Source organism: Leptidea sinapis, chromosome 42 (assembly GCF_905404315.1).
Source record: "Leptidea sinapis chromosome 42, ilLepSina1.1, whole genome shotgun sequence".
NCBI classification, from domain to species: Eukaryota; Metazoa; Arthropoda; class Insecta; order Lepidoptera; family Pieridae; genus Leptidea; species Leptidea sinapis.
In genome coordinates, this window is record NC_066306.1 from 6,136,092 (window position 1) to 6,150,145 (window position 14,054).

Genomic DNA, 14,054 nt, shown 5'->3' on the forward strand with positions numbered 1-14,054 from the left:
AAGGTTAAACATGAGGTTATATTGATGAGTTTGAGTCATTTAATAATTATAATTTAATGTATATTTATTTATTTAATAATAAATCATAAATTACTTTTATAGAAAACTAAAACTTTGGGATTGTATTTAAATACTTTGTACTCGATGTCACTATTGTAAACTTTCTTTCCTTAATTTTTCCGATATTACTTTGTAACTCACGTTTTGTAACAAAAAAAAGTGTGTACGTGTTATCTTTACGCGCGATTGAAGTAAAACTTAATAATAATTAACTTTAGGAATAATTAACAGATACATTAATATATCACATTTAATGAAACCGTGTTACCAACGAATCACTCATGTATTACTGAAGAGCTAGGAGTATTGTTAGATTTATTGCCATTTTTTTTTCTCGGAAACACTGACGATATAACTCATCTTTTGAGTAAAGTTGGCATTTTCTCTACCTAAAATAAACGAATGCCTATATATTAATTAATATTATTTTGTCAACTGAGATTTTATTTATTTAAAATTCTCGTGTGAGTATGTTAGTTAGCTTTACTGATTTTTACCAAATTTTATAAGCATATAGACCTACTGAGGTCTAAGAATCGGCTACTATCTATTTTTTATCCCCAAATTTTTTTTTATATTTTTTGGAAGTAATTTTTTGTTTTTATTTTTTTTATGATACAGCATTAAAAATACATACAACCCTAAATTTTCAACCCTCTACGATCAACCCCTATTTTTGTATAGCGATTTTTATATTATTCTGTTCCATCCACAAATCCGCTATAGGGTTGCAAGATGGCAATGGATCAGTACTTACAATAATTGTAGTACGATATATTTGGTAGGTCTGAGAATCGGTTGCATCTACTTTTTACACCCCAAATTTTTTTTTATTACTTTATATAGCAATACAACGTTTGCTGGTTCAGCTAGTAATGTTATATTTTGATATTATTATTTATCAGAAAATAAACACTTAAACTTTTTAAAGGTCAGGTCATTATCAGGTTCTTGATTTTCTCTTTTATTTCTTATTAATGAAAGAGTAAAATATTTCTGGGATCCCACCATTTAATTTGACTGATTATTATTTTCTTTTTATATTCTATTAAATAACTCATTAATACTATTCGCACATTTAAAATTTTTCACTCATTAAATAAAATAATTGATATCAATAAATTGAAGGTTATCTTATTATTAGCACATATCAATATGATGAAGTCGTTATTGAATATTAACCACAGATAATCTGAACTTAAGGTAACTTAGATTTCTATGATATTACCAAATATGGCTGTATGGGCTCGAAACCTTTGCCTATCCTAATAATGAAAACGAAAAACAAAAACCGAAAACAAATTAACGAATGTCAGAAAATGTCTGAAAACTTATATATTATTTATTAATATTACTGTGCAATTTTAAATATTTTTTAAAACCATTAAATTATAACGGCTTAAAAATTCTTTCTATTGACTTTTATACTGAGCGTTACTTCCGTCAGAAAAAAATTCTGAGCTACCCCCAAGTCGTGCCTAAAGAAGGTTTTCTTCAAAAAGTTTGCTCAAAGAACTTCAGACATAGTAATAACTTCATTCATTTCAATAATAATATCTTATTCTCCCATTTTGGTTAGGAATCTCAATAAACTTAGCTTTAAAGCCACCTAGTGACGTGAATGAGATTTGCATGTCGATAGAATCGTGTGATTATGACATGACACATAGATAACCGTCACTTGCCTGCTCCTGCCCACGATTTACATGATTGCGATCTTTTAACATTTCTAATTCTTTCAACTTTATAATTAAATGTAACCACTCCCTTTATATTATATTCCTATTAATGTAGCCGATTGTTAGCAGCCGAATTAATTTTGAAGTAATTTTTTATGGATGCGCCCGCAGTGATACAATTTCTGAAATGATGATGCTTGCTTATAAACGTTACCCTAGTGTGAAGTAAACTTCGAACTGATACGGTTCATGTATAAACATTGATATAACGTGATTATTATGACGTCTGAGTACTATAGAGGTTTGTATCCAAAATATTTATGTCCCTTTGAAGTTGACAGTACTGAGGTAGGTATTTTTTCTTATTCTTCTTTGAGTGTCTTTTACATAGCGATCCTCATAGCTATTTTCTTCTTACGCAGCTCAAGCCAAACCACTCTTTCAGCTTCTTTAACCATGATGTCCACCTTCTAATTAGTCTCTGTTCCATTAATATTTCCCTGCATGATACATTGTAGCACATTTAACTTATCATGAAGTATAATATGACCAAATCTTCCTTTTATTAATTTCTCTGCACCTCAGATTGTCTCCCCATCAACTGCAGAACCGTCTCTTTCATGAATACTGCATTTGGAAGGACTGTAGGTGTCTGCACGAAGTTCAGGACTCTAGTCTGTATAACATGACGGAGAATGCACCGAAGTAATCATGCTTTGGTCGATATATTAAGAGATCAGTAACCTACTGAAAAGCTGCCTCATTCCCTCTATTCGACACTTCACCTCTACATCTATATATTTCATTCCATGTTTACATGGCTTAGCTTTGATAACAGAAATTTTCAAGTCTTTCTTCATCTCTCTCAATATGTCTTGGTATTTACTATAGTTTGTGATTAGAAAGAATAAACAAAGAAAATTTCAAGTATGCTGACTGCGATACTGGATAGCAAGAAGAAATGTGTTGGGAGCTTATGATAAACTTTTGAGTGAATTAGCCGATGAAGTTCCAGCATCATATTGCAACTGTCTTTATTAAATAACCATAAATTAAAATTATTGGCTAATGGCTACGACTATCGCCACTAACCATCCAGAGAATTCTACGCTTCTTAAAAGTATGGCATTCGTTTTGGAATAAGTGGTAGTTTTTGACTTTCAATAAGTGTTGTCACATCCTATTTTGAATAAAATTATTTAAATTTGAATATATTCACTAAGAATTGATCTTAAGGATGTGACTTAAGCTCAGACACAACAAGGGAGATCGAGTTCATAAAAGGATCACAATTGATTCCCAAATTTAAGTGATTAAATCCCAAATGTATAAAAATGCTACACTTGATAATTTATAAAGCAATTTTCTATTAAATTATTTTGCCTTACCAACAATAAACGCAATTTCCCCAAAGTATTGGTCGGGAACATTAGAAAGATAACATCATATTGTTTAGGTAGATGCGGGGGATTTCGGGTAACGGGACGCATATCGACGAACGCCGAATAACCGCTCTGTTCAAGTCTGAACCGAGATTAAGCCGAATTAAGGATATTACCCGCATCGCAAACAGCATTGATATTCGGGGGCTTTTCCCGAGAGACGGTTAAATCAAGCATTGTTGGCTGCATTGGTAACAAACTGCCCTGAGATTGTCACGTATGTGCAATGTGGAGATCTATGTTGTTCCATCTTGAGGATGTCGTGAGCAGCATAATTAAGCACATTCGATATTCAAAATTTGCCTATGCGTTAGACAACCGATGAAAACAGACCAGGTTTATTAATTTAGTGTGCGTGACAAGCTACGTCTTACACTCGCATTTGTATGTCACTTTGTATTAGTGTGCCTGCTTTGCTTAAAATAGAGGTTAGCTGTGTACCTCATTTTTTTCGACATTTTTTTTATGGAATAGGAGGACAAACGAGCGTACGGGTCACCTGGTGTTAAGTGATCACCGCCGCCCACACTCTCCTGCAACACCAGAGGGATCACAAGAGCGTTGCCGGCCTTTAAGGAAGGTGAACGCGCTTTTCTTGAAGGTACCCATGTCGTATCGTCCCGGAAACACCGCACAAGGAAGCTCATTCCACAGCTTCGTGGTACGAGGAAGAAAGCTCCTTGAAAACCGCACTGTGGAGGACCGCCACACATCCAGATGGTGGGGATGATATCGTAACTTGTGGCGTGTCGTGCGAAGGTGAAATTCGGCGGCAGGAATCAGGTTGAACAGCTCTTCGGAACACTCCCCGTGATAAATGCGGTAGAAGACACACAATGAAGCGACGTTTTCACAGCTGTCACAGTCTATCTGGACGTATAGATGATCTGAGAGTTTTCTATTGCTAACCTACAATATATTATATGTATTGTTCATTTTGTACGGAGGATAATAGAAATAGCTCATAATATTTGTTTTATACGAGCGATCGATGACATTAATTATAAAATACTTTAATCTTCTTTTTACTTCCAGTGTTCACCTCAACTGTTGTATTAGTTAACAAAAAAGATAAAGCTTACAAAAAAAATTGTAGTATTGGCATTGACTATATTGAATTAAATACTTTACATGAATGTAAAAACTGAAATTAAGTCATTTCTCATCAAACACCCAAATAAAACGAAAAATTAATAAACTTAGGGGATTGGTATTAAAAATGTTATTAATTATGTATTAAAACTAAGTACCACTTTATTCATAAATTTAAATCGAATATACGGATCTTCTTCACCTTATACTTTATCCGAAGGTTAGACGCAAATAGACACGGTCAGACAGCCACGTTTCAAGGAGTTTTAATGCTGTAAAAACTATTTTGTGCATGGTCGTGCGTTAAGAAATCAATCAAGCATCCGATAGAATTAAACTTATGACATGTAAATTAATACGTATCTACAGCTTAAGCCGTTAATTAAAATTAAAGTTGGTTTGGCATGGTACTAGGAAGATTAATGATCCCGTGAATACAAAGTTATGTAAAGCGCAAATGGAGTGGGGTTCGACGGGGCCCATCTTGGCTTCATTCCAAAATCAGTGTCTCTCGTAACTTGTATTCAATAAACAATACATTCCAACTAAATAGAGTTTGTTGTGGCGGGGAAAATATGGCGGTTTTGATTCAACGAATGGCGGGGTCAGTCAATTAAATGCGATGTATATGCTTCTACAATATGATCCCAGAAAATGTACAAAACAAGTGTTACGAAATTTAAAAGAATTGTTACAAAAAGGTTAGTGTGGGAAAGGTTATTATAACATAAACTATTTTCTTAATGATAGCACATACTGGGAATGAAGCGGACACTCTCAGGCTCTTTAATTATAAATGTTTATTGTACCATATTACATTGTAATCCATATTTTTTTTTAAAACCCGCTGAGTTTCTTGCGCCCGTTCTTCTCAGGTCTGAGGCAGTCTATTTTGAATTCTTTTCTAAATAAAAATATTTGATTGAAAAATCCTGCTAGATTATTATTATTATTATTATTATTATTGGGGAAAGTATTACTTAAATCTGTAGATCTATTGTACCCCCTACATGTCCTCTGTCGCACGCTCTAGCGCTGACTATACTCGTTGTGATGATGTAGTTGGGCAACGCTTAGAGAATTTTTACCCTTGCAAAATTGGAGTTCTTATTTAGTAGGCGTCCAGGCCTATGCCCTTTAAGAGGCGCAGTATCCTCAGTGGACGCAAGTGGGGTAGGTCCTCTGCCTGAATATTGAGGGCTTTGAGTCCACATGCCCTCATTGCGGCGATGGCCTCACATTCCAGAAGGATGTGTCTTCTGTAGTATAGCATAAGTAGCATCTTTGTAGGCCTCTTAGCAAAATCTACATAGCCCGGATTCACTGAAGCCTATTTATCCTGCTAGATTGTAATATTATAAAAAGTAAAGATATTATTTTCCACATCAGGGTCTTCAAGCCTATCGTGAAATCGAAAACAGCTTATAACGCTCATTGTGTCGAAATTTTAAATAGGCCTTAGTACATTTATTGAATTAGGCGTTACTTTGCGGAAACCCATAATTACCCATATCTATGGGTAATGCCTGAAAATAAAATGATTTATTATTATTATTATAATTATACAAATGATTTAAGTTTTCTTTAGTGTTAATTCCGCCAATATTTTGTAAATATTCATTTATTACATAGTCTCCTTTTAAAATGTCTTTGTTACAAAGCTTTTTCCAAGCTATATACTTTATTCTATAGTTTTTTTTTGGTCTTTTATTTTTTTCTTTAAATATGTATAAATATTTTTTTACTTTAAATATATATTTAGGACACAGGTAAGCTTGCCAAGCTTACCTTCCAAGAATGCAAATTATCATTTAAGGCATAAAAGGGTTGCCCTTCACCAGTGGAAGGCTTCTTTGCAGAGGATGTCGGCTAGATTATGACTGTGTTTCGGTCTGAAGGGCGCCGTAGCTAGTTAAATTACTGGGCAAATGAGACTTAACATCTTGTAACTTAACAATTGTAGTACCACTCAGAATTTTTAGGTTTTTCAAGAATCCTGAGCGGCACTGCATTGTAATGGGCAGGGCGTATCAACAGCTCAACGTGCTGCTCGTGTCATCCCTTATTTTCATAAAAAAAAACTGACTCCTTTGTCTATTTTTATACCGCTGTCTCCTCTTTCTATTCTTCGCGATGGTGATGTTGGCATCGAGAGCTTTAAGGCTGAGAGCAAGTTTTATGTAAGAAAAGTCTGAGCAAAGTAGGCTCTATAATCTCAACCTAAATCTACTTCTCGGCTGACATCACTCAACAGTTCGTGGTTCTATGATGATTTTCATTAAGCAGTTATTAGACTAGATTGAAATTAAATGATTGTAATTGGATTTAAAATCAATTGACATCTTTTTAATGCCTTAATTAAAACGCTGTTAGCGACGACGCGGTTGAAGAAGTATCGTTACGCACAATAAGTGGAGCGTGCAACATACTATAATGGAAAAGGGGCCGATCTATTGGCAATAAACAACTATAGAAATACTTACTACAAGTGTATAACGTAACATCTGTACATCCGTTGCAATCTGAACTCTGAATGGTGTTAGATTTTCAATATATTACCGTGTAGGCGAAAGTAGGGACGAACATTTCTAACGGAAGTACAGGATGTAGGGAAGGAAAGCGAATCTATAGTAACTGTAACTGATTTTTATTGACAAGTCGTAAACAGTTAGCCACGCTTGGCATCAGCTCATTACTAATTTAATATTTGATCACTAGCAAACGCACACAATGACATGAATCTACAGCACCACTCTACACGCAGTTGTTTCTGGTCATCTATTAGATCATGCGACATCCATACATCCATGGCAAGCAAGGTTACTGATCCTTTAGGTGTACATGGTTTTTCTGACTTATTTTTCTATAAATCTAAATCAGTTCTCGTATGGTATTGTACACAAGGAGTTCTTATCCGTACATAAGAACTCATTGTTATAGGTTTAGATCATTTTTTCACACGTTTAGATAGACTTTGACAGCTATAACAACGTCGAAAAAAATAGACTTTAGAACTAACTTCTATTTTGAGCAATTCACGTACACGAACACAAAGTGTTATACAAATCACGAGTGTAAGACGTACGTTTGTCACGCACACACTAATATCCCTGGCCTGTGAAGTAAGGACCGTCGTCCTTCATCCTAAAATTGAATATTCAATATAATAGTAATATAGATAAATAGTAAAGGATGAAAAATAAATCAATAAAAAGAAGAAGAGTTTTATTGTCACGCTCCCACGTGTGAGAGAAACGCTCGCACGTTCCTGTATCAATATTACCGGACGAACTTCACAAAAATCGTCACAGAGGTGACCACATCCACATCTGAGTTCACTGACCAGGAATACACAGATCTACGACATACAGCTTCATCATTAAATACCAATTGATGTCTCTGTCAACCGTGATCTTGACTTTTTTCCACAGGGAAAATCATAAAAAACTAAGACGCGAATATTTTATCGAGTTAAATTTATTTGCACTATCCAAATTGGTGATGCATTATTGGGTTCTAACTCTATGGTTCAAACAGTAATTTTTCTTACATGTAGTACATCGATATATAACAACTCTATTTGATAGAATGAAGTAATGGACGAAACTTAAGTGGTTTATTTTATCTGTCCATAGCAGTGGCAATATGTAAGCGTCTCATCACAAAACGTACCACAATATGACCATATCATAACATAGCCTGTCAGCCTTAATCCGAGTAGTAGTAGTGTCTCATGTACTGATATCATCCTCGGGAAGTCATTGCCAACAGCACTTGCAGTTATAATTTGTGAATCAACAATGGCAGAACGATGCTGAAAGAAAATCCGCTAGAAAATTCAACAACTAGAGAGATCCGATGAATTTCCATTACATTGTAGTCAGCTTGAAGCAATCAGTCATGTTTCCATAGGTCAGTCAACTAAACTATTACATTGTAATTGTTAATGTATGATTTGTCTTGTTTTAACTACTAATGACAATGCTTTGTCAACTATACAGGATCAGGCAACACAAGTAGAACCTATTCATACGTTGGCGCATAGACTAACCATCCTTTCCGAATTTATCTTCAATTAAAAAACGACTATAATATGGTCAATTTTGATATATATATATACTAGCCGTTAGAAATAAATGAATGAAGGAACGTTAAAATTCGAAAAATAAGTAGCCATAAACCATCTAGGATAAATTACGCATCGAATGATGGTAGTTTCATGTCGATACGATCAGACCATTTTCATTATATATATATTGATACTTACATTTAAAATCTATACTTATAATATTATAAAGCTGCAGTGTTTGTTTGTTTGTTTCACTAGCTTATACTTTGAACTGATAACTTTGAACGCGCTAATCTCTGGTACTACTGGTCCGATTTGAATGATTCTTTCAGTGTTGGGTAGTCCATTTATCGAGGAAGGCTATAGGCTATGTTTTTTTTTTCAAAATTAGGGATCCGTAATAAAATTGCTATTTTGTAACACAAGGTGTAAAATCGAAAACCTATTTTTGCGTGCGCTGCAAAAACTATTGACAATAGAACGAAATGATGTACAGGCTATAATATAGGCAATATTTTATTACTTATAAAACTATCGCGTGAATTATACTTTATATGGCAAAACAACGTTTGCCGGGTCAGCTAGTGAAATTATATATAGATTAACGATCTAAAATAATTATAATAATTCTTTAACTGCTTTGAAAAGTTTTGTTATTTTTTGTTTAATGATTTTCTGATTTGTTCATCTTAAAAAGATCTTTAAAAAAGCTGCAATATGTCTGTCTTCGAAGAATAACTTATATTAACCATTATTGTTTCATATAAATCGTAGACTAACCCAGGCGCTATTAGTTTTCTAATAAAGATGCAAGTACGCGCCTACATCCCGATTACCAAGTACCGACTGCAAAATAACGACAATATCCCGGAATGTCTAATTTCCTCACGTAATTTGGTCGGAATGTGTCCCCAGCCAGCCAGCGGGGCCTTGTACTATTTTTATTGTTTTTGCTCGTTCCCATTTACTTCGGACCCTCGGGGACAATATAACTTAACCGCCAACTAACAGACTTATATCGAAACGAGTGTATTGTGAATTACACGTAGAAGATCTACATTGCTTTCACTAAGGAATCTTGACTTAATTCTTAAAAGTACAAGAAGTTTTTTTTTTGTTCGGGAACCTTTTGATTCAGACCTATTTTTGCTGTAAAACACGCATATACTGTTTCTTATGTTTCGGTAAGAAAGGTGTGGGTTTAATTGTCTCAATACGCTATCCATAGTTTTGTGGCTTTTGTCACTGTCTCGATAACTGGGTCCAAACACGTATAACCTTCGTATCTTTAAGTTGTAGATACCGCCTGTGATCCAATCATTAGTAAAGTCTGCATTTGGTGATCTGCTGAGTCTGGTGTCATAGTTTAGGTTCTCTGAAGCACGTTAAAATTTAAAAAAATCCTTGAAGGTTAACCAGCGCTTAAAGATATAGAAAAATATAACACGAATATTAAAGAGACGTTCATGCAAAGTAAGAGTTCCAAATTATCTTTGAAAATAAATAAATATTTAATACTAGCTAACCCAGCAGACTTCGTAGTGCCTCAATGGATAAATAAAAGACCTAAACTTTTGTTTAAAATAAAGTCCAAACAAACGAAAGGAATCCTTTTTTTATTAAAATTTATTATTATTTTCTATTAATTACACATGACGTTACTTACAAAACAGAGTTTTCCTAAAATACTGGCTATTTATATGGTTTCAATTTGATATTGACAGACATACACAGTTATGATACAATAATAAGCTTTCTGATAAACTATATTTTTTGTTTTGTTTTGTGGTGGAGTTAGGTAAATTAGTACCTAAAGTTTAGTTTATTTTTTACCTCCTGAGAAAGTTAGAAAGATAAAAATTCTAATTAGTTATTCATTTCAAACCATTATTTTAATTTGATTTCTGAACGACGGGACTCATCAAAGGAAAATGAAAATCGTTGTTTTTATTCAATTCGAAGCATTTTCATATTTATTCACCTTTTAAACTTTCTCTGGACTTCCACAATTAATTACGTAAAGACCAAAATTAGCCAAATCAGTCCAGCCGTTCTCGAGTTTTAGCGGGACTAACGAACAGCAATTCATTTTTATATATAGATAAGGAACTACATATTGGTGGCTCATGATTTTCAATGAATGAATTCAGTAAAAATAAGATTGTTATCTTCTCCGAAGCTGGAACAACCCGGCTACATTATGTCTTTACCTGACGTTGATGACGTCACATCGTCGCTTTGTAACGGTGTGGAAAACAAGCATCACTAGGATATTATTCTATATATCTATTATTATGATAAAAATCAATGAAACAATCTGGGTTGAGTACAAAAAGTATTTATTTTTCTATTACATAGAACAACGGAAACTATAGAAGAATTAACAACAAAAGTCAAAACACAATGAAAACATCAAAAACAAAGCAGGGACCGAGCACGAAACTATCACGACATGTAACGCTAGTGAAACTGCAAACCGTACTGACGCAACAGGACAACCGTGGACAGGGGGTACGAGAGGGGTTTTCACGTTCCAGCTAGTTTTAGAAATAATGGCGCCGTGTATTAGGTACCATATAAATGGATTGAAGCATTGAATGCTCATGACTTTGAAACACTCATATAAAGGATATTTAAAATTAGAAATGTCACCGGAAACATAAATACGAACATGATAATAGAACTAACAAATCGCCTTAAGACCGACCAGTTCCACAATCAAGTTCTCAACATTTAACACCGCCTCCAAACCAGTCCGTCCTCTCGTCTTGTGTATCTTTTCCTTCACGAAGTGTATTTTTAACATGAGAGGCTTAATTACAACTTTATGAGTGTAATTACATACCCACTTTAAATAATTGGTGTAATTAAGTAGGAAATAAAATTTTTGATATAAGCAGAAGGATTCAGCTTTATCATCTTGGATAGGTGTAGGGACATTTCAAATTTGTAATTATTTCATTAGTAAAATTCAGAATTTGCTCGAGAACTATGAAATGAAATGAAATGAAATGATTTATTTGTATGAATCGTGGTAACATAGTTGTTAACAATTAATTGGTGTTCAGCACAATTCGCCAATATATCGGCATACAAATATTTGATTGTCAATATTGGAATTTATATATTTATACGTCACTAATAAACATTACATAGTTTTAATTATAATATAATATTAAATAAACATTAGTTTGTAGGTACCTCTCAAAAACATACATTTAATACTATTATTTTTGGCTAAAGAATTCTCTTAAACTATAAAAGCATTTATCTATTAGCCATAATTTTAATTTTTTATGCATTAATGTTTTAGGCATCTCTCTAATATTCTTTGGAAGGTGGTTAAAGACCCTAATACACATAACATTTGCGTTACTAACTACAAAGATTTCATCACTTAAACTTAATTAGATCCTAAATTAGAAAATAAGTGGATATGCACAATGCGTGTGCGCAATGAGCAGGGTTGATCCGACATTCATTCGGGGTGATCCTCAGACGATTACTGTAGGCATGTCGAAGGACGCGGGGAAAGGGTGCGGGTAGCGGGAGGTTAAAGCCGTATGATCGCATCTGTAATAATTAAATTATACTTAAACAAATAGATGGCGTTGCCGCGTTGGAAATCTGTAACAATAAGAAAGTATTCTCTGTACTAAAAAACGGTGTGTTCTTAAGGCTCGATAGAAATAAATACAATATCTAATAAACTCTCTAATATACGTTCACTTCAATATAATAAATATCTCTATTATACGTTCACAAAAATCGTCACCTTTTTGCTCTTAATAGTGATTTTCATTATTATAACACTAAAAATAAGGGATTGCTTGTAACTAATTCTAGTAGGCTTCATCAGATACATATATTAGCGTTAAGGGTAAATGTATACACTTCTATAATAAAGTCCCAGCCACTGTTCAGGCATTATCTATAAATAAATTTAAATGTTTTATAAAAAAATGACTCTGTCGTAAATCCTATTACTACACTGCTGAATATCTAAATGACCAGACAGCCTGGGACTAGATTATGATTATTTTATAGCGATAGAAATGATTGTACAATATTGTATATTTTTATTGAAAAGATCGCAAAAAAAGAATGCTGGGAGAGTTTCTTGCGCCGCTTCTTGTCTCTCAGAGCGCCATTTGTATCCGAAGCGGTAGTAGTATCTAGTAGTTATTAGAAATGACATCAAAAAGAATTCTAAAGGAATCAATTTTGAGAAAATAAATGCCTTTTATGCCTTGTTTGTAACAGCTATTATAAGAATAAATCTTGATCGCAATATTCAGTATTAACATGAAGCGTCAGTGGCGCATTAGCTTCAACCACTGAGCACCCGGTTCTATCTTCACCCGTCACGTATATTTTATCGATTTTCGTACTCATATGTATGTTTATTAGATGCTTTATAAGGTTGCCAACGCTCTTGTTGGCCAAGAAACTTTGTAAACAATTACTGTGGTTTGAAATACCGAAGGCAAAACATCGTGCGTTCGTTCTCCAAGATGGACTGACCATATTAAATACTCGTCATTTAAATTCTCCACGGTTGCAAGAGACGCAATGGACACCAGTGGAAGCTGGTCATCAGCTCCAGGTGACAACTCTAAGCTGACCACGATCTTCAGACTTGCGGGACTGACTTCAGGCTGCGGTGATCATTTACCCTCAGGTGACCCGTTGCTCGTTCGTCCTCTTTCATAAAAAAAAAAACCATATTGTTTCATAATCTCTTTATAGCAAATATTGGATCTACAAGGGCGATATTTCTTGATTTAGCATCTCCGTCGAAGCGAGGCCGGCACGCATGATCACTCATAATGAAACTAGCCGGGTATCCCTTATACTTCACAACGTCTCGAACATTAATAACACTTAACATATATCCACTGTATAGCTTTGGGCATATCTCCGTTCGCTCACAATCTTTTAAGCCAATATCTGAGAGCATCATATGGCTTACAGGCTCTCTTGCAGTTTTACAAAATAACCTCTCCATCACGTAGTGCTAGTTCACTGCATAGATGTCATCTACTTCTAGGAACAAGGGCTCATTAGTTATTATTGGAAGTTTTTTAAATTTGTTTTTATCAGTTTTAGTAATGTGGATTGTTATTGCTACATTTGTAAAATACCTAATAATAATAGTAAAATTTATTTCCAATCTACTATCAAATTAAATTCTTACAAGTTATATCTATGACTAGCTGACCCGGCAAACGTTGTATTGCCATATAAATTATTGTTAGAGTTAAAACGTTTCTTGGACATTGCAACATTACTTTATTTTTCTAAAATAAAAGAATTTTTTTAAATAAACGTAGCCATAGTTACTCCTTATTACATCAACTACATTTAGCCGGAACAAACAGACAGACCGACAGGCAAAAATTGTAAAAAATAATATTTTGGTATGTATACTGTATATATATTCATATAGAAATGTAGTAAAAAACGGTTATTTCAATATTACGTATAGATTACATCCATTATAATAAATATTACTTATTGTTACAATTATTTACATAATTAAATAGAATTTTATTGGTATTAATAACTGTTGTTATGTACTGTCTTCATAATTATTGATTGGAAACCCATCTTGAGTATAGGCCTCCAGCTTGTTCCATGCCTCTCTGTCCATTGCTATCTTTTTCCATAAGTTTCCTGCTGTCGCTTTAGTGTCTTCTATCAAAATACCAA